The 25,564-nt window shown below is 34.8% G+C and overlaps 3 pseudogenes; 2 read left to right on the plus strand and 1 right to left on the minus strand.

Moving 5' to 3' along the window:
- Nucleotides 1-4,502: 4,502 nt before the first annotated feature.
- Nucleotides 4,503-9,945, minus strand: LOC122138373 (annotated as a pseudogene).
- Nucleotides 9,946-10,333: 388 nt separating this feature from the next.
- On the plus strand, nt 10,334-14,475 carry LOC122134278 (annotated as a pseudogene).
- Nucleotides 14,476-14,792: 317 nt separating this feature from the next.
- On the plus strand, nt 14,793-25,287 carry LOC109095949 (annotated as a pseudogene).
- The last annotated feature ends 277 nt before the right edge of the window (nt 25,288-25,564 follow it).

Below are 25,564 nucleotides of genomic sequence, written 5' to 3' on the forward strand. Positions count from 1 at the left end.
TGGACGCGTGTCCATTCAACTGCTGAGGGGAGGACAGCTGTGCACTTAAATACCTGAAAGCCTCCAGTCACTGAACCTTGAACTCTTTTAAAGGGTTTTAGAGACTTTATCTTAGAGGACTTCTTTACATATTAGTATTTATTAGTTTGTGCTTGTTGGCCCATTAATAGTGTATTTTGTATTTCAACCTTTGACTGTCTGTTGGGTTTCTGTGGCTGGGACCTGAGTCAATTATTTGATGTTGGTCACTAGGTGACATGTTTTTCAAAGAGGATCTGACCACTGCAGATAAAGAAGCATGCACCAAGTTATGGCCTCTTGTTGAAAAGGCATGCAAAGGAAAGCAAGCATACTTTGTGGGTAACAAGGCATACATCGATAAGAAAAAGGTTCGAGTTACTGTTACATTAATTAGTTTGCAGGAGTAAAAAGCTTTCTTTTGAGTAAATGGTATGCTGTGTATATTAAAAAAAAAAAAAAAAACTCATGTTAGAATTACAAGGTGCTGTATTTAGGGGAAAAAAAAGTGTTATACTAATATTCAGATTCAAGTGAAAGAAAAACTGTTTACAGGTTGTTACATTGTTTATACACTGCAGAGCGTTAGTATAAGATCACGCCCAACTAGCAATACTCAAAGACCCTTGTCTAATAATTTAGTTTAAAAGAGGACAAGTGTAAAATGTCTATTTCAGTTTTCTCAGTTAATGCCAGAGATTTACGTAATGTTTTGAAAAGGAAATCTTTATTTTTATTTTGTAAAGGAAAGGGTGTTGATTTTTATTTTGTGTAAGAAATGCATGCCTGTGAAGAAGTCAATGGGGAAATGACATATGGTTTTAACATTGCACTAAATCTGCAGGGGTCTCTATATTTAAAGGAAACTTCAAAGGTCAGGTCCTATGAAATTGATAATTTGGGTAGAATGATAATACATGTTAACACTGATCAAACTTATTACACTCTTGTGAATTCATATGCCACCAATAATAGACAATTTAACAATGAGTTTTTTTTTTTTTTTTTTTACAAATATTGAAACTAAATTGAAACAAATTAAGAATAAATTTCCCCTGGCGAATATTGTATGGGGAAGTGATTTTAATAGTGTATTTGATGAAGATTTAGGTCGATGGCCATCAAGAAGCAATGAAACTCAATGTAAAATAAAAAATGTATGTACCCATTTGAGTTTAGTTGATATGTGGAATTTTGTGTGGGGTAAAAAATGTATGTACCCATTTGAGTTTTTATTCTAAGGCAATGCTAAAGTATTTGATTTTTTTCCTAATATCACATGACCACAGAATGGTGTGTCCAGTCTGATATATTAGAACTGTCAGTTTTAGCAGACAATAAAGGGGTACATCAATCTTTATTAATGTGCATGGTCAGTTGGATCAAAATTCAAAAAGAGGTTATTGGAAGTGTAGATAAAAGTTATTAGATGATCGCAATTTTTAAAATAATGAGTTCAAAGATATTTGACAAGCATACTGGACTCAGGCTAAAATAATAGATGTTTAAAGGACAACATTTGGGAGATATTAAAATATTAAATTAGGAACTTAGCTATTTCAATGAGGAAATCCATAAATTCAATTAAAAGACAAAAAGAATTACAAGAACAACTGGATAACATTTACGAAGAAAAAGCAGAGGGTGCATTTATCAGATCAAGATATAAATGGTTGGAACAAGGGGAAAAAAACACTAAATATTTATTTTTATTTGGAAAAACGGAATGGTGAATTGACTTCTTTAAGTAAATTGTCAATTAATAATACAGTTATAGAGGATAAAAAAAGATTTCACAGTTTGTTGCTCAGTTTTATAAAGATTTATATACTTCTTAATTAGTATCTCCTGATTTGAATAACTTTCTAAATAGTGTCAAAGATAAAGCCAAAGTTATTGATGGTGATTTCAAGTTGTTTTGTGATGATGATTTAAAATTGGAGGAAGTTATAGAATGTATTGGTAACCTTAAAGATAATTGTTCTCCAGGTAATGATGGGCTTGTTAGTAAATTTTATAAAATCTTACGAGACAAGTTAGCTCCTTTTTTGTTAGCAGTGTTCATAGAATCCATTGAAAAAGGGGAATTACCCGCATCTTTAAGACAAGATGTTATTACATTAATCCCAAAGCCAAACAAAAATATTCTTTATTTAGAGAATTGGAGACCCATTAGTCTATTAAATAATGATGCCAAATTATTTGCTCTAATTTTTGCCAAAAGACTGAAACAAGGATTAAAAAGTATCATAGATAGAGAGAAAGAAAAAAAAGTATCATAGATGAGGAACAGACTAGATTTATTCAAGGAAGACACATTAGTAATAATATTAGATTGATTCTAGATATGGTAGACTACAATGAATATATTTTAGATGATAGTTTTATTTTGCTTATTGATTTTCACAAGGCATTTGATACCATAGAACACCGTTTTTTATTCTTGGTAATATTATTAGTTTTTTGGCTTTGGCAGTTATTTTGAAAATGCTATCAAAACCTTATACAAAGAATGTACCAGTTCTGTAAAATTAGCAAGGGGGACTTCTGGCAGATTTAATATCGGTAGAGGAATAATACAAGTGTGTGTGTTAAACCTAAGGAATTTGCAGTTGTAATGGATGCGATCCCTCAAAACGTTTTGTTCCTTCTCAGAAATGCATCACAGGAGAAAGATTTGAATTTTGAAGAGATCAAGAGTAAAATATTTATTGGTAATACAAATATTATACAAAATAGAGTCTTTAAATAACTATATTAGGAATATATACTTAATAACATTGTTTATCATCCAGCTCGCTTTTTCTGGTCTTCTGTATTTGGAGCTGTGAACTGGTGGAAATCTTGGTGAACAATGAACAAATTCGATATTAATAATAAAGTAAAAGTGAGGTTTCGTTTAAAATAATGCATATAGTATATCAGTAAAGCGTGCTGGAACAGTTTTAAATTAGAAATGGATTACGCCTTGGTTATTTTCTGTAAAAGGTGAAAAGGAAACTATTTTCATTCATATTTTTTTCATTGTATACATGCACATATTTTGGATTGATGTGGAGTTTTTTTATTTAAGAAAATAATTGACATTCTTTGCAGTTTATAATATAATATATATATATTCGTGAGCTGGGATTTTTGACAGATAGCATATTTCATACATTGTTATTTTAATGGGGAAGGTTTCATATTCATAAAATAAGTGGTCAGTCTCCAACCAAAACTTTTCTAATTTTCTAAACGATTTCAAGCTGTATGTAGATTCTATGTGACCTGGCAACAAGCAAAAAAGCTATTCGAACTCATAATATTGTAAACAGGTATGCTATTGTATAAAGTGACGCTCCAAAAAAAGATTTTTTTTTTGTTATTTATTTTGTTACTGTCCTCTGGCACGGGTTTCATATTAATGTTGTTCATCTTTTTCTATTTTTTTCCTTTAAATTTTAATGTTTCGTGTTGTATTGTTTTTTGAGATATGGGAGAATAATAAAAAAAAACTATACCTAGCCTCTTCCGGTTTTTGTTGAAGTGCTTCTAGAGAGACAGGGTTAACATTACCATCAGCCTAAACCCTGAACTTTTGGTTGATTAACCCCTAAACCTTGCTTACTCGAGGTGACCACTAAAACACAACACAAAAAAACAAAAAAAACACGTTCCAGGAGTAACTCAGAGTATGTTCCTGGTTCAGAGCGGTTAAATATGACAGGAGTTTGTGAGGGAAATGCGGGGATTCCACAAGTTAATGAAAACCTAAATATTGATGAAATCACAAGATTGTAAAATTAAAATAAAAAAATACTTTTAAAATAAAAGTCAAATAAAAAAAAAACTTAATAAAAACCTTTTTATTAAATTTACCTGTATGTCATGTGACAATTAACCCACATCAGAGAACTATGGACATTTATGTGTATCTAAAATTATTCACATATTATCTTTAAATCTTATGCGGCGCCACGAAACAAGGTAAAACATTTTAGGTTTTGGTTGACCAAACACCTTTTGGCAACCGTCATTCTAAAGCACTGTATAATTTAAGTCCCATTTCAGATGTTTTTCAGTGTGTTCCCAAGTTGTAGAAAAAAAACGATATATATAGATATTTTTTTTTGACGCAACTGGTTTTTGAAACAATTTGGTCCACATTTTAAGATGTCCTTGTTAAAGTGTAATTATACATTCAAGTATTGAGTAACATTAATTAACTACATGTACTTACTATATGGTTAGGGATAGGATTACGGTTTGGTTTAGGGTTACTTGCAAGTAATTATGTATAAATTTAATTGTTATTATAATAGTATATGTAACGTGCAACAAGGACACCTTAAAATAAAGTATTACCAACAATGTTACAGAAAGCCTAATTTTGTCAGAACTGTGTCCCTACTAGTTAATGCACAACATGCTCCAGAACTGATTTGATTTGAGACCAATGTTTTAAACCAGCAGTGTATTAATATACTTAATAATAATAAAAATTTGGAAAGAAACTAAAATGTCTTTATTGTCATTCTCAAACTCTATAGCTCCATATCATTAGGGTGAGAGAACTATGCTGTGTCTAAATTTTCCTGTGATGCCTCCATAGTTTGCCTAAGGTAGGCTCGACTTTGAATCCGAACAGCAACATGCGACGAGCATAGAAATCCATGATAATCAGGTGGCAGTTCTTCTAAGATGCCTAAAGTCCCTCTCTAGTGACTGCAGGGCTCGAGAGGCTGCTACTGGGTCTTTGTTTCCATACGGATCTTTCTTATCATAACTTTCAGGTGGTAGATGTCTCCAGAACACGTTGACACCAACTCCAAACTGGAGAGCAAGGGTATTGTGAAACCAAAGTGCTGAGGAGATACAAACAAAAGTAGTTTTTTTCTGAATGCAATTCATCACTACTTCAGAATAAGAGCACACTTAGATGTATGTGAGGTTCACAATGTTAAGAGTATAGAATTCTATAATGGTGCATAACTAGTTGAGCTGGTTTAAGAATAGAATACCAGGAATGAAGAGCAGGTCTCCTGGTTCCAGAATACACTCATAGCGACTTGCTTTCACAAACTCAGGATAAAGCTGCAGATCAGTTGTGTCAATGTCGGTAAAACTTCAGACTTTGGTCCCCTAAAAAATAGTGCCACAATTAAAGTTACAGTGAATTAGCACAAATAACATTCAGATGAAACGTTACACAGTTTTTTTACTATTATGTATGTATGTGTATAAATCTATGTAATGCATATATGACAGTCATTTTTTTGTAAAGTACTACCTCGTGAGGTAGAAGATAAAGGGCATCTTTGGGCTGTACGAGAACCACACGCTTTCTTCCTGTATACTTGAGCCAGAAAGGTGTCCATTACCTGATGGTATAAACAATAAAAAAAATCTCAGTGACCCCAAACTTCTGAATGGCAGTGTAGATTTCAGCCCAAAAAGTGACAGATGCTATTCATTTTCAAGATGTTAATAGAAGTATTATGCTAGTTGTGGTATGGGTAAATTGATCAATAATGAGAGAGTTGTAATAAAAACACTGTTAACAAGATTGGATATGTATGGTTTTATTCAAAAAGTGAAAGAGATTTAGAAAAAAACAAAGACAGTCAAGTGAGCAACATTTCATTAGCTGTATATTTCCTGCAAAAAAACAAAAAAAATTGACCAGCGTCCCCTATAGACATCGAGAAACGCACATCGTAGTGTGTCCACAGCTGCAGGACCAGGGGAACTGATGCGAAAGACCACTGGAGAAAAACTGTAATCTGGCTTCAAAGAACTGGGGTTTGGAGAAATCCTCTGCCAGCTCATGGAACTGCTTCCTTTAATCAGCTGGTTCTTAAAGTTTAGGAATCAATGATAATAAAGTGTTAAAAAATATATTACAGGCAGTTTTTAACAGTGATGACATGCTGCCCACATGCAGCCTATATTCAAATTGGATAACTCTACAGTCCAAAACAGGCACTATATTCATTACCAAGAGTAATTTAAGCTACCTGTACGCACATCTTCTCCAAGTAATGCGCAAGTATGCCTCCTAGATTTCCTCCTGTTTGGGAACAAGAAGACCTATTTCAGCAGTTTATAATTTTGGCAAACTGTGTAGGTCATAGTAGGAGGCCCATGTATGTTTATATAATATATATATATATATGGCATATAATATATATAATATATATTATATATATTTTATTGTTATATAGGCTATGTATAAAGTATGACCAGTGGTGTCCCAACCTTTTCAACTCTTGACCCCACACAAACAAACACATGTTATTCTGCTGCCTAGGTTTATGTGTTTAGCTGCCTAAAATGTGCAGCTAAACTTATCCGTACTAATTTAGCATAAATGGCACAAAAACCAGTTTGTCAAATAGAATGTTTATAATCAAAAGGATCAAAAAATTAAGTATAAATCAAAAAATACTTTAAAATGGACTTTTTAAGTAACTAACCTCACTAATGAAGAAAATCTGCAGGGCTTTGCCTTCTGCGCTCTCGGAATGAACTTGTCAAATGGCAGATATTCCTGAAATACAGAAATTATGTGATGCTTCCTGTTTTGTGTTGGGCTCAAACAGTATAAAGGATTCGTGTTATGTCACGACACACCTGTACACAAAGGTCTTGTAGGCAGAAAGTTGGTTATCCTGGGCTCTGGGCCCACATGCACGTGACCTCGCGGTTTCCCCCCTTCTGCGCGAGATAACTCACCGTCCACGCGCGCACACAGGGCCCCAGGGGCCGCGTCCTTCAGAACCGCTTTTCTACGACTAAAACAAGACACGTGTGACTCATGGTGACCACAACAATGCCGGTATGGCTGTATTTAATATATATTACACGAGTTACCCAGTGTATATATATCCCTCAAGAAACGTCTCTCTGTCCACATCTGTGTACACAGGGCACTTCCCGCTTTTATGACAAATCCATTTATGACAGGTTTAAGTTTACTCTCCATTCGGCTGCTGTATATGCGCCATTCCGCCTTTACTTAAATATAAATGGTCGATAGGAAGTCCGACCGTCGTTTTTCGAGTGTGTTGACTCTTTTAACAGTTGTGTTTCAAGCGAACCGAATTAAAGGCCTTGTCTATATGCTCTTAACTAAATCATCTAAATAACCCTCATATAAAATTATTGTTGTTTATTCTATATTTAGGAAATGTTTTGAATCATGGAGTAGGTAAATTGGTTTGACCCCGAGAAACCTCAGGACCAATTCAGTCAATTGGTTCATTTAAATTAGTGAACCGACTTTTCGTGACACCAATTGCAGTACTTAGATCTGATAAAGTGATATGTCTTTACAAACGTATTCTTTTCACAAAAAACACACAGATTATATATTGATTAAGAAATGTTAATAAAATAGTAAGTATGATTTGTCTGAAAAAATACTGATGCTAGTGTTTAAAATCTGTTATATTATCTATGATCTATGTATGTGGAACTGTTTTCTCTTCTTATTGATGGTTGTCATAGTCGGATTTCTATAACCGATTGGCCGCTGAGGATGATATGGGAGAAAGATGGCGCTGCCCTTATGATGGTGCTGCAGCTGTAAAGGCCCGGTGATTAAGATTCTGTTACGGTACTTAACATCGAAGTCGTTTTTAGCGAATCGGTCAAGACGACTCGCCCCCTTGTCGTCTTTAGTGTGTTGATAGCTCGCCAATTGTACAGCTCTGAGCGGGGAAACACGAACAGAACCAGAAGGTTGTTGTCTATTGGGATCCCGAACCCCTTCATCTGGTTGTCGAACCCGCAATCTACCTCTTCCCTCCGAACGTTACTCGATATAAGATATTCAGCATTCTATATTATTTATTTTGTTATTATTATTCATTATTATTATGTATTTATCTATTTTTTTTAAATTTAGAGTATATGTATAAAATTCTGATATTACAGTGCCTGTCGCTGATAATATTTTTGTATGGACACATTTTATAGTCTTATGATAGTTGTATATGGTATTTCTAATTTTTAAATTGTTTTCTTTTATTAATCATGTTTAATATGATTTAGATTGTTTATTTTTTTATATATTTAGTTTTTAATGTAGTTGTTATTTATGATTTAGTATGAGAATTGTAATTTTACCATTTAAAGTCTTTATCTATTTTAAACTTTATTATATTATTTAATTTATTGTTAAATTATGGACTTTTATTTATAACTTTCTTCTTGGTTTTGTATACAGTACCAGTTCATATTTTTTTATACAAAATGTTTATTTTTATTATATTTTTGTATTAGAACCTTATTTGGTCCAATATATTTTATATAGCATTAATTCTGAGAAATATCTTATTCTTTACATAATGTATATTTTTACTATATTTTTTTAATTTTTTTTTTATATAATTTGTGTTTTTTTTTTTTTATTTTTTATAATGATCATAGATAATATACCATATAATATTTTAAAATTGAATTATATTAATATAGATAATTTATTAAATCATAAAATTGATATTTATTTTGTATATAATAGATAATATTATAATGTAATTTTATTTATAATCATTTAGTTATTAATATTAATGTATGATGAAAAATATATTTAAATATTATTTTATATATTTTTTAGCTATGATTTTTATTTATATATATATATTATATTAGATACATTTTTATATTTATTTTATTTTATTTTTTTTTGGGGGGGGGGGTTGAAATATAGAATGGTTCCTTAAAGGGGAAGGAATCAATGATAATACATGTAAAAAAATATATTACAGGCATTTTACAGTGAACATGCTGCCACATTGCAGCCTATATTCAAATTAAACTCTACAGTCCAAAACAGGCACGATATTCATTACCAAGAGTAATTTAAGCTACCTTACGAACATCTTCTCCAAGTGAGCGCAAGTAGTAGCTTTCATCCTGTTGGGAACAAGAAGACCTATTTCAGCAGTTTTCAACCTGTGGGTCATAGTAGGAGGCCCATTAATTATTATTAATAATATATATATATATATTTATATATATATATATATATATATATATGTTTATTGTTAATATAGGCTATGCAAAAGTATAGTCCAGTGGTTCCCAACCTTTTCCAACTCGTGACCCACACAACCAAACACATGTTTTCTGCTGCCTACTTATGTGTTTAGCTGCCTAAAATGTGCAGCTAAACTTATCCGTACTAATTTAGCATAAATGGCAGCTACCTTACGAACATCTTCTCCAAGTGAGCGCAAGTAGTAGCTTTCATCCTGTTGGGAACAAGAAGACCTAACCATTTTTAAGGTAACTAACCTCACTAACGAAGAAATCTGAGTGCTTTGCCTCTGCGGCTCTCTGAATGAACTTGTCAAATGGCAGAGTCCTGAAATACAGAATTATGTCATGCTTCCAGTTTTGTGTTGGGCTCAAAGTATAAAGGATTTCGTGTTAAGTCACACACACCTGTACACAAAGTTCTTGTGCAGAAAGTCCATCCTGGGCTCTGGGGACACATGCACTTTGACCTCGCGGTCTCCCCCCCTTCTGCGCGAGATAACTCACCGTCCACGCGCGCACACAGGGCCCCAGGGGCACGCGCTTCAGAACCGATGGTCTACGCTAAACAAGAAACGTGTGACTCATTGACCACAACAATGCAATAATGGCTGTTTAATATATATTACACGATTTACCAGTGGATATATATCCCTCAAGAAAGTCTCTCTGTCCACATCTGGGTACACGGGCACTTCCAGCTTTTCCTGACAATCCATTTCTGACAGTTTAAAGTTTACTCTCCATTCGCTGCTGTATGCGCCATTCCGCCTTCCTTAGAATATAATGGTGATAGGAAGTCCGACTCGTTTTTCGAGTCGACTCTTTTAAACAGTTTGTTTCAAATAACCGAATTAAAGGCCGTGTCTCTATGCTCTGAACTAAATCATCTAAATAACCCTCATATAAAATATATTGTTGAAAAAAAAAAAAAAAAAAATTAAATTTATTATTTTAGGAAATGTTTTAATCATGGAGGTAGGTTAAATTGTTGACCCGAAAATTCCTCAGACCAATTCAGTCAATTGATTCATTTAAGTGAACCGACTCATTCGTGAACAAATGAGACTTAGCTACGTCTTTAACGTATTCTTTTCACAAACAACACACATAGTATATATTTAATTAAGAATTTAAATAAATAGTGAGTCTGCTTTGTCTGAAAAATACTGATGTAGTGTTAAAATCTGTTATATATCTATATCTATGAATGTGGAACTGTTTTCTTCTTTAGGATGTTGTCAGTCGGATTTCTATAACAGATGGGCCGCTGAGGATTGATGGGAGAAAGATGGCGCTGCCCTTACTGAGGTGGCTGCAGCTGTAAACAGGCCCGTTTCGATTCTGATCCGGTACTTTACATCGAAGTCGTTTTTTAGCGAAATCGGTCCAGACGACTCGCCCCCGTGTCGTCTTCAGTGTGTGATGCTCGCCAGTACAGCTCTGAGCGGGGAAACACGAAACAGAACCAGAAGGTTGTGGTTATTGGGATCCCGAACCCCTTCATCTGGTTCCGAACCCGCATCTACCTCTTCCTCATCCGAACTTACTTCGACAAAGAGTTCAGCATCGAGGAGTTCACGGAAGGAGCCAAACACGTGAGTGTCAACACCTGACATAGCGTCATGTGATAGAAAATAAGCTACATAATGTCAGGTATGACAGTGCCTGTGCTATAATAGTTATGGACACATTTTAATGCATTAATTTTATAATGGTATTTTTTTTTTGTCTTTTAGGCATTTTTAAATTTGGTTGAATGTGAATGAACAGTGTTGTTGCATTTATTTATTTATTTATTTATTTGTGAATGAACATTGTTGTTGGTGAATGGAGAATTATAAAATTACACAATTTTAAAGGTCTCAAGTCTTTTATAAACTTTTAGTATTATTATTATTATTTATTGGCTGATAATGGACATTTTAATATGCTTGCTTCTGGTTGTAGCCTACAGTACCAGTCAAAAGTTTTTGAACAGTAAGATTTTAATGTTTTTGTAAAGAAGCATTTATTTGGTCCAAAATACTGCAAAAGCAGTCATACTGAGAAACACTTTTACTCTTTAAAATAACTGCTCCTTATTTGAATATATTTTAAAATGTAATTAATTCCTGTGATCAAGGCTAAATTAGTGTCACATGATCCTTCAGAAATCATTCTAATATGCTGATTTGCTGTTCAAGAAACATTTAATTATTAGTATTATTATCAATATTTAAAAGTACATTTTTCAGGTTTCTTTGATGAATAGAAAGATATAAAGATCAGCATTTATCTGAAATAAAAATATTTTGTAACATTATACCAACTCAAAAGCTTAGAGTCAGTGTGTGTGTATATAAATTTTTATATTTATTTAGTTATTTATTTTATTTATTTAATTTATTTATTTTTTTTTGGGGGGGGGGGTGAAATTATAGAAATTAACACTTTTAAATATAGCAAGGGATGCTTTAAATTTATCAAAAGTGATGATAAAGACATTCATAATGTCACAAAAGATTTCAATTTCAGAAAAATGCTGTTCTTCTGAACTTTATATTCATCAAAGAAACCTGAAAAAATTTTACTTAGCTGTTTTCAACATAATAGTACTAAATGGTTTTTTTGGAGCAGCAAGTCAGCATATTAGGATGATTTTTGAAGGATCATGTGACACTGGAGACTAGAGTAATGAAAAAATGAAATCACAGGAACACATTACATTTTAAAATATATTTAAATAGAAAACAGTATTTTGAATAGTTAAAATATTTCTTAGTTTTATTGTTTTTGCTGTACTTTGGATCAAATAAATGCAGGCTTGGTGAACAGAAAAGTCTTAAAAAAAGAAATAAAATATAAATAAAGTCTTACTGTTTCAAAATCTTTTTGAGTGGTATATGTAGGCTAAACTGTGTACAATAGGGTTGTGTAGTGTATAGTGGTGTGTTATGTTTTAGCAAGTAAAAGAGACCAGATAAACTTTGTCAAACAGTAAAAACTTAACCAGTTATGTAGTTTTTGAGTTACATGATCTCAGAGATATTAAGCAGAGTACTTAAAAATTCGAATCCTTTTTACTCTCAGGCTTTCTCACACGTATCAAGATTGCTGTCTCAGTGCAATTTCGAGGCTCTTGAGGGATTAGTAGCTAAAGATGTACGTACGTGAAGATACCAATCACTTTTAGATTATATTATTAATATTATTTACCTGTTTAAGATTATCGATTTCATTGACAGTAATTAATCTAGTATTTCCCTCCCTGATAGCTAATAGGGAACCTTGAGGGAAAATGCGCTCAATTGCCTTTGATCCACCAGAGGGCGCTGTCCGCTGAGTCCGATGAGATCATGTACACAACAACAGGAGATGTGGGCATTTACTACAGTATGATGATAGCGGTATAAACGCCCACTTTTGCTCTGCAGAGACCTAAGTCTATAAATTATGTTTAATTATTGTTTGTGGGCGCGTAATTTAGGAAATATATGCTGTGAAATAAGCATAATTTTTAGGAAATATATGCTGTGAAATCTTATGCAGCCAAATTTTATGCGTTCAGTAAGTTACTGTATTAAGAAAAAAAAAAAGGAAATTTGTATAATGTAGACCAAAAATTAATATGCATGCAAAAAATAATTGCAGTGTTATCCCATTGCTTTCAGGAAGGAGTATGTAAGTATTTTGATGCGTTTTTGGTACTGACGTGCGAGACTTCCTGATGAGAGTATGGAGGGAGCAAGAATATTCCAGGTTGCCGTTGGTGGAGAGGGAGAGAGACCAGAGACCAAGAGATTGCTGACAGCTAATTATGAGTGAGTATTGTGATGATTCTTTTCATTGGCCTACATATAAATACAGTCAAACCAAAGTTTATTCATACACCTTCAACATTTCTCACACTATCACAGTTTATTCGCTGTAGTTTAGAAAATGGTAATAAAATATTCAGCTTGATAATGTAACTTTGATAGAAAGGTATGTAATGAATTAGGTTGAACACAATTAGATATTAATACCAATTTAGGTCAGCCAATTACCCAATGGTCCCAATTTTTAGCCAATTTTACTAGAAGTCCACTGTATGAGAAGAATTTTCATTTATGTAAGCAAGTATAAGCCAAATAAAGTAAACTGTATCATATGTTATACACAGTTACTTATTTTGCTATACTTGCTTACATAAATGACACTATATTGTCCTGCACACTAGTAAAAAAAAATATATCAAAAATTATATCTGGGGTCTTACTAATTTTTGGGTTTGGACTGTATATAAGATTCTTATATTTTAATACAGTTTGATTAACATAAATAGTATGACTAATAGAAAAACTACAATTTTAAACCTGAGTTAATGTCATAGAAATATCAGTATTATGTAATAACTGAGTAAATGATAATATAAAGATCATTATAACATTTTAGCCTGTTTGTTATCCTGTTTTGGCAGCTTTCAAAGGGATTTACCCGAGGTGTGACTCCGATGGATCATCACGAGAATAGAGCACTCAACTTTTTCTCGACCTATGTCGATGGGAGAGGTTTTTTCATGCTTTTTTTTAGCTAATCATCATGTCCAAAACATGTAGGACTCAATTCACTAACCTTAACAGGACAAACTTAATGCTGAAAATATTGTCAGCTCCAGGTACTTTCCAGAGTTTAAATTAAATAATCTTGAAATGGAAGGTTATGGATATTTGATTTTCTTTATCGTTGATTTGTGGGTAATTTAAGTTTATTTATGTTGATTTGCTGTATGCTTCAGTGTTTTCATCTCACTGATTTTACATGTAAAAAGTTTTTTTAGGGCAAAAAAACAAAATGAGGTAATAAAAATATCATCAATAATAAAACTTATTTAATTTGCTTAGAATATGTATAAATGGTAAGTCATTCTTATGGAAATATACTTATTTTGTGATGTTCTTCATACTGTACAGAAATAACATTTGGAAAACAAATATTATTTTGTATATCATTGGTTTGTTTCTTTTCTTTTTTTCTTCTTACCATGCTTTTTTGCATTTGAACATAAAATGCCAGTAACTTTTAATGCTTTAATAACATAAAAACATATGTTTGTTTCTATAAAAAGGCCAACACCAGACTTGCTGAAAATAGCTCTGGTCCAGTCTCAGACCACCTTCAAACGGTTATCAATTATAGCTGCTGCTAGCCAAAAATAAAACTACTATACTCTAAAATACTATATTTATGCTGCTATACATGTGTTCTGTAATTTTCTAATTGCAATGCTTTATAGTTAAAAGGTTTTATAGCAAACCAACTAAATCCAGAAACAAAAATCACCAATGCTTTTACTGTTCATTGCTCATGTTAGTTAAAAGAACTTACAAAAATATCCAGAGAAATTGTGATAGAAAACCAATGTGATTTTTAATATTACTATGTTTATATCCATTATAGTCAGACATATAATGGTAATAATATGAAAGCGCACTGCATAATAAGAATTCCTGATATCTGATGTGTAATTATGCACGATGCAAGGCTTGAGGAAGACGGCACTACGTTCCCTAGCTTTTCTAGATGACACGACGGACAAGGTCCCCTTTATTGATGCGTTTCTGCGTTTTATACAGAGGAGAAATACTCCACGATGATCCCACCGTTCTCCTGCCATCCCGCCCACTGTCGACTGCGATGGCTAAAGCCAGAAACCTGTTCTGGGGACCCTCTCCATTGGCTTTACTTCACTGGCGGTCTGCGTCGTGACATCATGCCAGGGGCTGCGTGACAGGTCCGTAGGAGGTTTCCTATAGGTTTAAACAGGCAGTGTGGGTTTACAACGAGGAAAGCGGAGCCACGATTACAATGAATTTATAAATAAAATCAAACAAGTCTTGTAGAGACATGAGACTCGCTGTATACGCGTTTTGCTGCTTTGCTCTCGGGCTTTTGCTCGTGGGTTTGCGGGAATTATTGTTTGGTTTGGGAGAGAACCGATGCAGCATGACATACATGTTCGAGTACCCAGTCAAATACGAGTGAGTATCACTGCAAACACAGTCCATCACTGGCGATTCTTCACACGTTTGCTTTGCAATTCACAAAAATGCATAATTTCTTCTAATTAGAGCAATATTACTAGCTCACAATTCACTGACAGGCCATGCATCAGTTCCTCATACCTTTCATTCAACCTGTTGTTTTTGTCAACAACTAACATTCCTTATCAGCAACATCAGTCATTATACAATATTAAATATTTTCAGTAGGCAAAAGCTTTTTAACCCTCTGGTATCCACCACTTAGGGGTCACATCTGGGTTTTTAATATTTATATTGTAATGGATTTATGGTAAAAGACCATATCATTTATTTTTTTTCTATATGAAATATAAAAAATATTAGGGGAAATATGTCATCATTTAGTGAAGTGTTTAAGTTAAAAATAGAGGTATTTAAAAACCAAAAGAAAATCATATGTATTACCTAGTTGCTTATCAAAAAGAAGCTCTACCTACCATACATTCAAACCTGCACTGCAACCTGAACCTGCTTTTAAAGTGCCGATTGTTTCAAGAATCCTGTTCTTCAACTTGATTTGCTTATGGACTTGGATTCTCTTCACCTGTGTGTTTGCAGCGTGTGCAGCTTCCGAAGCGTGTCGCGCGCCAGTACCCATCATACGGGCTGTATCTGTATGGAGAGGGCGCATATGCTCAGGAGACCAGAGGACTCAAGCTCACCGGCGCTCCTGTGCTCTTCTTGCCTGGGAATGCGGGCAGCTACAAGCAAGGTGAGATGGAACTGGCTTTTCTTCATTATTTCATTCTTTTTCTTTAAGGTGGATTTTGACTGTTGGGTGAAAAAAGAACTTGTTGGTTTTTTGCTCAATCAATCTTGATCCTCCTACTGACTTTTTTTTTCCCAGTACTTATGATGACATTCAGGTTGTTGATTACAAACAGAGAAAGACAGAGGTGAGTGCTCACACAGAGATGTTGTTCTACTCTCTCTTGCAGCTCGTTTCTCTGGGTTCCAGTGGCGTTGAGGAAGGCTGAGAACCTGGACAGGCCAATCCATATGAACGTGTTCACCATCGACTTCAACGAGGAGTTGGTGGCCCTGTATGGGGGCAGTTTGCGTAGACAGACTCAATTTCTACATGAAAGCATCAAAGCCATCTTGCGCCTTTACAAGGTCAGAAGTCAAGGGCATCTTTTTTTCCTTTTCCATCCCTTTTGTCCCTTTGTTAGAATTACAGATCACAAGATTAGTTGTCTAGACTTTTGTTTATAGTGAACACACTTGGTTCACTTGGAACACTAACAGTGATGATTGAATTTATGGACAAGTATTAGTTTTGAGTTGATAGCACACAAATATAGGCCTGTGTGTTTTATATTTCTTCAAGGTTGAATACTACAAAACTATTGCACAGATTTTCAGTCTGGAGAATTGCATAGTCAGAGCCAGTCTGCAGATTTTGGGCAGTCAGAGATCGCAGATATCACAGAGCATTCTTCAATATTTCAGCACATCTTATACATACATACATATGTGATCTGAATAACTTTCCCTTCAAGGTGGGTTTTAACTTACTCCCCGACTAATGCAACTTTCAGATTTTTCATTGCAGATGGAGAAAGAGATACTGTGGAAGCTCATTGCAACACACAGACAATGCTGAAATCCTGTAGCTTAACATAAGATTATTGCATTAGCAACACCAGGGTCATGGGCAAAGAACGGATAAAATATTTAACGTTGAAAGAAATATGAGTTGTAGAGTTTTATGCAAAGCTAAATACATAAATATAAATGTAAAATCACATAATTTATGATGGGTACAGACTCAGATTTTTTAGCTTCAGGCTAAAACATGTTTTATACTTTGAGCCGATTTTAGAATGCATATTATTCTCATTTGTCATGCGTCTCCTAGCAACAAGGCGCATGTTTCTGCATGTGTTGTGCTAAAGCAGTGTTAAAGTGTGGTTGTGTTTTGATCTTCTGCCATCTTTGTTGATGTATGATGCCAGTTTTTTCTGTAACCATTCACAAAGTCAGCAAATGTATGATGCCTGTTGTTTCAAAATCTATTTAGATTTTAAAAGTCATGTGGTGTATTCTCCAGCCTTTCAGTCACTTAGTTACTGAACCTCATTGCTATTAGTAGGTCATCTAAATTCAAACCAGTGATTTTTCTTCTACATTCCCGTGGCTGCAGGACCGTCCAGACCCTCCCACGAGTGTGGTTCTGGTGGGTCATTCCATGGGTGGAGTGGTGGCAAGAGCATTGTTCACCCTGGCACGTTTCAACCCACGCCTGGTCAGCCTCATCATCACCCAGGCCTCACCCCACCAGGCACCTGTCCTGTCTCTGGACCCTTATATACTGGGTAGGAAAAAACCTACAGACTGACATAAATATGTAAAGATGATTTGTTTGAGATTTTTAAAGGTACACTACAGTTCAAAAGTTGCTTTTTTATTTTGAAAAGAAATTGCTAATTTTGTTTCACAAGGATGCAATAAATAGATTAAATGTAACAGTAAAGACAATTATGTTACAAAAAATCTATTAAAAAAAAAAAATTGCTGAACTTTTAATTCATCAAAAAATCCTGAAAAAAATGTGTTTTTAAGCAGCACAATTTTTTCCCAAACTGGTATTACAAAATTGGCAAACTGATAATAACTAATCATCTTACAATATTACTTTTTTTTTACTGTATTTTTGCTCACATGCATACATGTAGTTATGGTGAGCTTAAGAGACTTCTTTCAAAAATGAAAAAGTAAATACTTTTTTAACAATAGTTTATTCTGAAGGTGTAAACTTGTGTATTTGTATATCACACTTTCTCAGGAGTTTTTTGGTACACTAACATCTGAATTGTGTGTCTGTGGTAGAGGTTTTTACTCTACAGTCAGGCATCGCTGGGCCACAAATGCTGAAGACCTTCGAAATGTAACCGTTCTCTCTGTGGGTGGTGGTTACCTTGACTTCCAGGTGCGCTCTGGTTTGACAGCACTGTCCTGCCCCATCGATGACCTCAGTAAGATGTCAGTAGTGGTAGGTCTACTAGCCATTAAAGTTTCAAGTTGAAATATTTAACTAAAGATAAGCAGAACTTGATTCGTTTTAAATGTGCTTACCTTGGTACATCTGTGTTCTGTGTCAATTGGTTTTAGGCGACTGCAGTTCCCCGAACCTGGGTTTCCACTGATCACATTTCCATCGTTTGGTATGTTTTTGTATCCTAGCATGGTTTCATGAAAATGGAGAGAGAATTAAAACTGATGGTTAATTATTTTGCTCTTAAGCCTCTTAACTTCCTAATAGCTAATGAATTTCATTCTTTATAATGTGAAATCCTCTATACGTTAAGGTGCAAGGAGCTGGTTCTGGCCACAGTCCGGGCGTTCTTCGACCTTATTGAACCTGAAACAGGGCAGGTGAGTCATGTCCTAATACAGTGTGAGTGTGTGTTTAAGGGTGTTTTATTGACTCGTGTTTCTCTTTAGTTCACCGAGATTCCTGAGAAGCGAATGTCAGTGCTGAACTATCACTTCTTTAGACATCCAGTGCTGCAGCCTGGAGGAGCACAGGATGCCCCTGTCACTTTCTCAGGTCTGTGTTTGTGTGCACATGTATATTTATAGGCTCATCAGTTTTCATCACAGCTGGAAGATAATATCTCCTTTTCCTGCTATTTATATCCAAATCTGTTCATCCATCCTTCCAGCTCCTCCTGAGGCGTGGAAGGAGGTCAACACACTCCGTCTGTTCTACAGTGCCCCAAGGTGACCACAATATGTTTCATCATCTCAGGCAAAATTATGCCAGCAGCATCTCTCTGAACGTTGCACTAATGTAAACCAACTCTTGGCAGGAAGCTCATGTCATGTACTTCCTGTTTGCCCTCTCCAGTCGAAGGAAAGCCTACAGTCATTTCCACTGCCGCAGTAATTATATGGTGAGAGAGAGTCCAACAGCATCACACCCAGAAAACCTTTTTCATTTAAATGTAACATTTCGATTTAAATGTCACTAAACATTTGGTGAAATTAGGTCTGTTTAAGAGCGTGAATTTGAAGTCTGTTTACATGGTGTCCCAGTTATGAAGAAAATGTGTTATGAGTTGTGATTTTCTTATATGCTCATTGTGAATGTTCTCAGCCGTTTTTAAGAGCTGTGTGTGTCTGTACATGTTCAACAGGAAATGACCAGCTGGCTGTATGGCTGTACACAGATGAGTGGCTCGATGTGGTGAGTTAAATAAACCACATAAATTATTCTCATAATTACCACCAGGCCTGTACAGAATCTGCACTCATAAAGTTAGCACATTTTCATAAATCTGGTGCATTGCACACATGTTGATCCATACCATTCATTTGGACTCTTGTTTATAATGTAAATTGTATAGTATGTGTTATATTATTTGCTTTGTAAATTGCTTTCTTATCTATTTTTCCCCATTACCCAGTGTTCAGGCAGTAGATCTCTCATCTCTGACAGAACTTCTTCCAGCCTATAAGGTCATTCTAGTTTATTCAGTAGCACATATATAGCCACATCTAAAATAAAAAAAAAATTGTTGTAAAAATTGCCTGTGTTTCTTTACAGGCTGTTACAGTGAAAATCAGCGAACTGTTGTCTGTCTCTCATCTCATTATTGACGCCTCAAACCCCAGTGGAACTGAGGTTAGAAGTTAACTTACAGTCCACATTATTATGTCCGTAATGAACTCGCATTACAAGACAGACCACATTAGCAGACGTTTCCCTTCTTAAAACATGCATTAGATGAACTATGTCAGAATAATTACGATGAGCTCAATGTGTTAGATGCTTTCTAAAGGCTTGATTGTCTGATTGTAGTTTGTAGTGGAGTGTGAGCTGCAGAGAGAGGAGAGCTTGACTGTCTCAGTGCAGGTGCCTCATGTGCTGTCCTTTGGTGAGCCACTGAACTGCATGCTTGTGTTTGCAGTTTACTTTCAAGGCATTTACCAGATGCTGTCATACAGAGCAGTGCTTTTTAGTTGCCCATTTTGCCTTAACGACAGCTGTATGAGCTATTTTTACACATTGTTAACATAAAATAGACCTGTATAAAACAAGGTAATAATCTTACACTGTCATTCTTTAACAAAAAATAAGTTGTTTTTATTGTATGTGGATGCTTTAACTTTTATGTGACGGTTTATAGGTCTGACTGTTAGTGACATCAGCATTAACTCCTCTGGGCTGCTTCATACACTACAGCTACAAGACTTTCATCAGGTGATCGCTCACAGCATTCCGTTGTTCTGCTCTCCTTCCCTTTGAACCTCAGATTCTCCAGAGAATTTATTCCTCTATTCTTCAGATATCCATTCATAGTAGAAGCTTTTGTGATGGTACAAATCCCATAATGGTCTTTAGAATAGTTCCTATGGTTGATGTTGTATTCAGTAATCTGTTACACCCTAGTCTTTAATTAAAATAAGACATGTACCCGAAAAACATAATAAAAATGAATTTGTTTGTGTCCCTTCAGGTCTATCAAGCTTTCAGAATAACAATCACGAGTCACTGCAAAACCACTAAAGGTATCCAGTTTTTCAGCTTTATCTGCCTGAAATGAAGCGTGATGAATTAAAAGACTGATACTGTGTCTGATACTGTATCTGTGTTGTGTTATACAGACAGACTGCCCCAGTGTGTACAGACTGAGGGTACCTTGGTTTCATGAAGACTCCTTTGATAAGGCAAGGTAGAAAGAGTCTTGTGATTAATTAGCCAACTTTCTTCAGCTCTCCTCAGCTCTGTTTTTGTGGCAGAGTACTAATGGTTGTGTTGGTTATGACCAAATTTTATTTTTTTCTCCATCAAAGTATTCCTTCGGTATCTGAAATCTACAGCACGCTGCACACCAGCCGCAGAGACAACGCCTCCAGTGCCCTCCTGCAGCTCCACACTGCCCCAAACTGCCAATACAAGGTAGTTCATCCACATTTGTTGTTTGTAAGGCGAACTTATCAGTTATTGGCAACAAATTTTGTATTTTGTCTTTATAGGTGTCTATTCGGACTTCGTTCCCCAAAGTGCTTGGGCAGGTTTGCTTACATTGTGGTATTTCATTTGGCATGCTGTTAACTTTCAACCTCAGTGTATTCCTCATATTCAAAAGGATTTGTTTTTCTTTAGATTCTGCGTTTCTGTGGTCCAGTTCTGCCTGTCTACTCAGCTGTAGTGCTTCTTCTGATGATCAGGGCTCAGCTGAGCTCCATCAAAAGATCTGGACATCCTGCTGGAATGCAAGAGGGCATGAGTCAATCCTTACAGCTCCACAAACTAGAGCTGCCCATCCTCCTGCTGCTGCTGCTGCTCAGGTGAGTCCTGATACAGGAGATTTTGTTCAATTTTGACAATACAAATAAATTGTTGCCTGCAAATTATACAGTTATAAAGTGTTTACAGTATATATAAATTTTCCCCCTATTGCTCTACCATAGGCAGAGCTGGTTTCAGGATGTCTGGTCCTCTCTGGGTCTCCCTGTGGTGGATTCTCTTCCTCTAAACTCTGTGGAGGACCTATCCCAGGATCCAAAGGCCTCTGTGCAGGAATGGCCCCGTATAGTGTCACCACTGCTCTTTGTGCTAGGTTCATCTATTGCATTCTGGGGTAGCACAGTCCTCAGAGTGTTTGTCTGCTTCCTGTCCTTTTTTCTTGCTCCACTGCACAGGTAAAAGTGTTAGTAGTAAGTGCTATTGTATAGATGCTCTAAATAAATAGATGATTTTTGAATTATGTTTTATCTAAATGTAAATGTTTTGATCTAAATCAAACATCAGACACAAAAATTAACACTTGTCAGTTGAGTAACACTTGAGTTCAATAATGCATTTTTTGAAGAAAGCAAGGATGCATTAAATTGATCAAAAATTATAGCAAAGACATTTATAATGTTATGAAAGGATTCTATTTCAAATAAATGCTTTTCTTCAAACTTTGTTCATCAAAAGATCATGAAAAATGCGTTGCTGTTTTCACCAAACTTTTAAGTAAAACAACTGTTTTTAACATATAATAATAATATTTTTTTCTTGAGCACCAAATTAGCATATTAGAATGATTCCTGAAGGATCATGTGACATTTCAAGATTGAAATAATGGCTGCTGAAAGTTAAGCTTTACTTTTAAAATATATTAAAATTGGAAACAGTGTTTTTAAATTGTATTAATACTGTGATAATATTATAACCACTATTCTGTAATATTATCGGTTTTGCTGTATTTTTGATCAGATAAATGCAGCCTGCTGAGCAAAAGAGACTTTCAAGAGAGATTAGAACATCCTTACTGACCATAAACCTTTAAAAGGAAGTGTGTGAAAACATTCAGTTCACATGCAAATATGTTTTGTGAGGATTATCTTTTTTTTTTTTAAACATGGTCTTTAAATCTTAGATGTTTCATTAATAATTTAATATAAATATTAAGTCAATATTTTAACATAAAATGCAGTACAGCATACAGTATTGTACTGTGGTTACAGGACATAAAATTTACATTTTGATCTAAAGTCCTGATGTTGAATTACCAAAAAAAAAAAAAAAAAGTTATTTTTTTTTTTTTTTTTTGTGTGTGTGTGTGTGTGTGTGTGCCCAGTGTAGTTAATAGATGACACTGTTAAAGTTTTTTGCCATAGAATTTAGTTAACAACTATGTTTTTTCAGATGTTTTCAGAAATGTTTCCATGTGGTGTGTGTGACTCTGTGTTTGTCTGCAGACCTTCAGTGTCCCGGGATTGTGGCACGCTTCGTCTTCATTCTCAGATTCTCCTGATTATCTTTTTAATTGTGCTGGGAGGCGTCACATGTGGAGCACTGGCTCTTATGGTCTCCTCTCTTCTCCACCTCTACAGGGTGAGTGATCGGTCCATCCTTCATCAATCCCTTTAATACCTACTCCATAAGTCGTGTTAGTGTTGATTAAAGGTGTGCCTAGAGAGGTGCTTTTTTGTCCTTGCATGTGCTGAATGCTTGACTTAAGATATTCCTAGTGACGCTTATAATAAAGGGCAATCTCAAAAAAATCGGAAATTTGGAAAAGTTTTTTTTTTTTTTTTTTTTTTTTATTTAATCCTAAACTGTAAGTCATAACCATCTGAATTAAAACAAAAAACTCTTGAATTATTTCCGGTGTGTGGTGCAATGAATTAAGAATATAAGAAAGTTTGCTTTTATGAATCAAATTACAAAAAATAAAGACCATTTCCATGATATTCTAATATTTTTAGATGCACCTGTGTTTACTATAATATTTCTCTTTTCTAATTTGAATGTACAGTTTTCTTCATAATGATTTTAATCTCTTGTGATTATTTTGTCTTTGTCCAGGTGCTTAGATTACGGATGGCAGAAAGGTCACTGAGCCACATGTTGAACCTGGTATGAATGTCTTATTTTACTTATCGGTTTTTGACTTTCTAATTGGCTTACAATACCTGTAAGTGCATAATATTTTGTTTTTGTTGAACTAGGCGCCCCAGAAAGTTTCACAAAAATCAGAAAATGGTTTCCGTGCCAGTGATGGACAGAGTAAGGTTAAAGAATGTAACGGCAGCCCTTTACTGACAGAATCAGTGCTACAAGATGTCAGAGATGATCTGCAGCTCCACTTTAGTCTGTCCACACTGCTTACTCTTACCATGATGCTTAGCCTCCCTTCCCTTATCCACTGGAGACACAATCTCAGGTAATCGTCATTTAGAGTATAAATTCATTAGATTTATTTTCCTCTGCATTTCTCATGCAAGTTACTAAAGTACTTCAAGCTAGTTCTACAAGAGATCAACTGCCTGAGAGTGAAGAGAAAGTAATCTGCAACCTCTAAGAGTGATTTTAATGTGCACATGTATGTGTCTTGTTCAGATATTGGTTTCATCTGGATCCTGACCCGTGCTGGCCTCACGTTGTACCCCTGCTCATCAGCTCTGTTCTGCTCATTAACTGTAACACAGATACACTCCTGCGCAGGTTTGTGTGCATTTCTTACAAATGTATTCATGTTATTTATTTTTCATATATTCAAAGTCATATTCATCAGTGTTACTCCTTAGAATGCTTAATATGGTCATATCAAAGAGCTTTTTTCATGATGTTGAGATTTATGATGTTGCTTAATTATTATTACAATATATAGTAAATATTATATTTAAATACATACAAATTTTGTGGAAAGTTTAGGGTGGGTAAGATTTTTGTTTTTGTTTTTTGATAAGTCTTTCATGCATTTATTTAATCAAAAATACAGTAAAAACAGCAATATTGTGAAATATTATTACAATTTAAAATAACGGATGTCTATTTTAAAATGTAATTTATTGCTGTGACTGTGAAGCTGAATTTTCAGCAGCCATGACTCACATGATTCTTCAGAAATCATTCTGATATGCTGATTTGATGCTCAAGAAATATTTTTATCAATGTTGAAAACAGTTTTTGCTGCGTCAATATTTTTGTTGAAACCGTGATTCTCAGAATTCTTTGATGGATAGAAAATGGAAATATAAATTTTTTATAACATTTATATTGCCTTAACTGTATATTTTGATTAATTGAATGCACCCTTGCTGAATAAAAGTATTAAAAAATAAATAAATAAATAATCTTACTGACCCCAAACATTTGAGCAGTAGTGATGCCTGGAATTCTGTTGTCACAAGTTCTAACAGTGCTGTATGTCTGTATTTATACTTGTATTACAGCAAACTGATGCTGAATCTGACGCTTCATCTGTTGTTGCCGCTGTGTGTGGGAATGTTGGCTTTTTGTCCGCTGCACATTTACAGAGTCACATATTTCCTGTCAGCAGCTCTGACCCTCTTGGTCTGTTCTTGCTACCTTTGACCTCCCTACAAACTTTAAACGTGAGTCTGCACTGAGATTAAAACAAGACCTGGGCTTTGTATAAATTCAGACCAGATTAGACCAAAACAGCCTTAGAACCCTTTGTGTGTTCAGTGGTATCACATGGACTAGTGACATCAGTGGACCAGCACATCCAGAGTCATGTGACTTGTCGTTTGTCATCATTTGTAGCTTCTGTACAGGGTATTATACTTGTTAATGGTGGTATGTCTGTATTTATGAGCAATACCTTTGTTCGTAAGGCTAGTTTCCTAGACTCATTAAATGGTTACTCCACCCCAAAATGAAAATTTTGACATTAATCATTTACCCCCATGTTGTTTCAAACCCATAAAAGCTTTGTTCCTCTTCGGAACACAATTTAAGATATTTTGGATGAAAACCAGTAAGCTTGTGACTGTCCCATTGACTGTCAAGTAAATAACAGTGTCAAGGTCCAGAAAAGTATCAAAAAGACATTGTCAGAATAGTCCTTCATCTGCCATCAGACTGATTCAACCGTAATGTTATGAAGACGACGAGAATACTTTTTTGTATTGCAAAGAAAACAAAAATAACTTTATTCAACAATTTGTCTTCTCTGTGTCTCTCCACATCACCGTAGCGCCAGTTTGGAGAATATGAGCTGGAACGC

Source organism: Cyprinus carpio, chromosome B9 (genome assembly GCF_018340385.1).
Source record: "Cyprinus carpio isolate SPL01 chromosome B9, ASM1834038v1, whole genome shotgun sequence".
In the NCBI taxonomy this organism is placed as follows: Eukaryota; Metazoa; Chordata; class Actinopteri; order Cypriniformes; family Cyprinidae; genus Cyprinus; species Cyprinus carpio.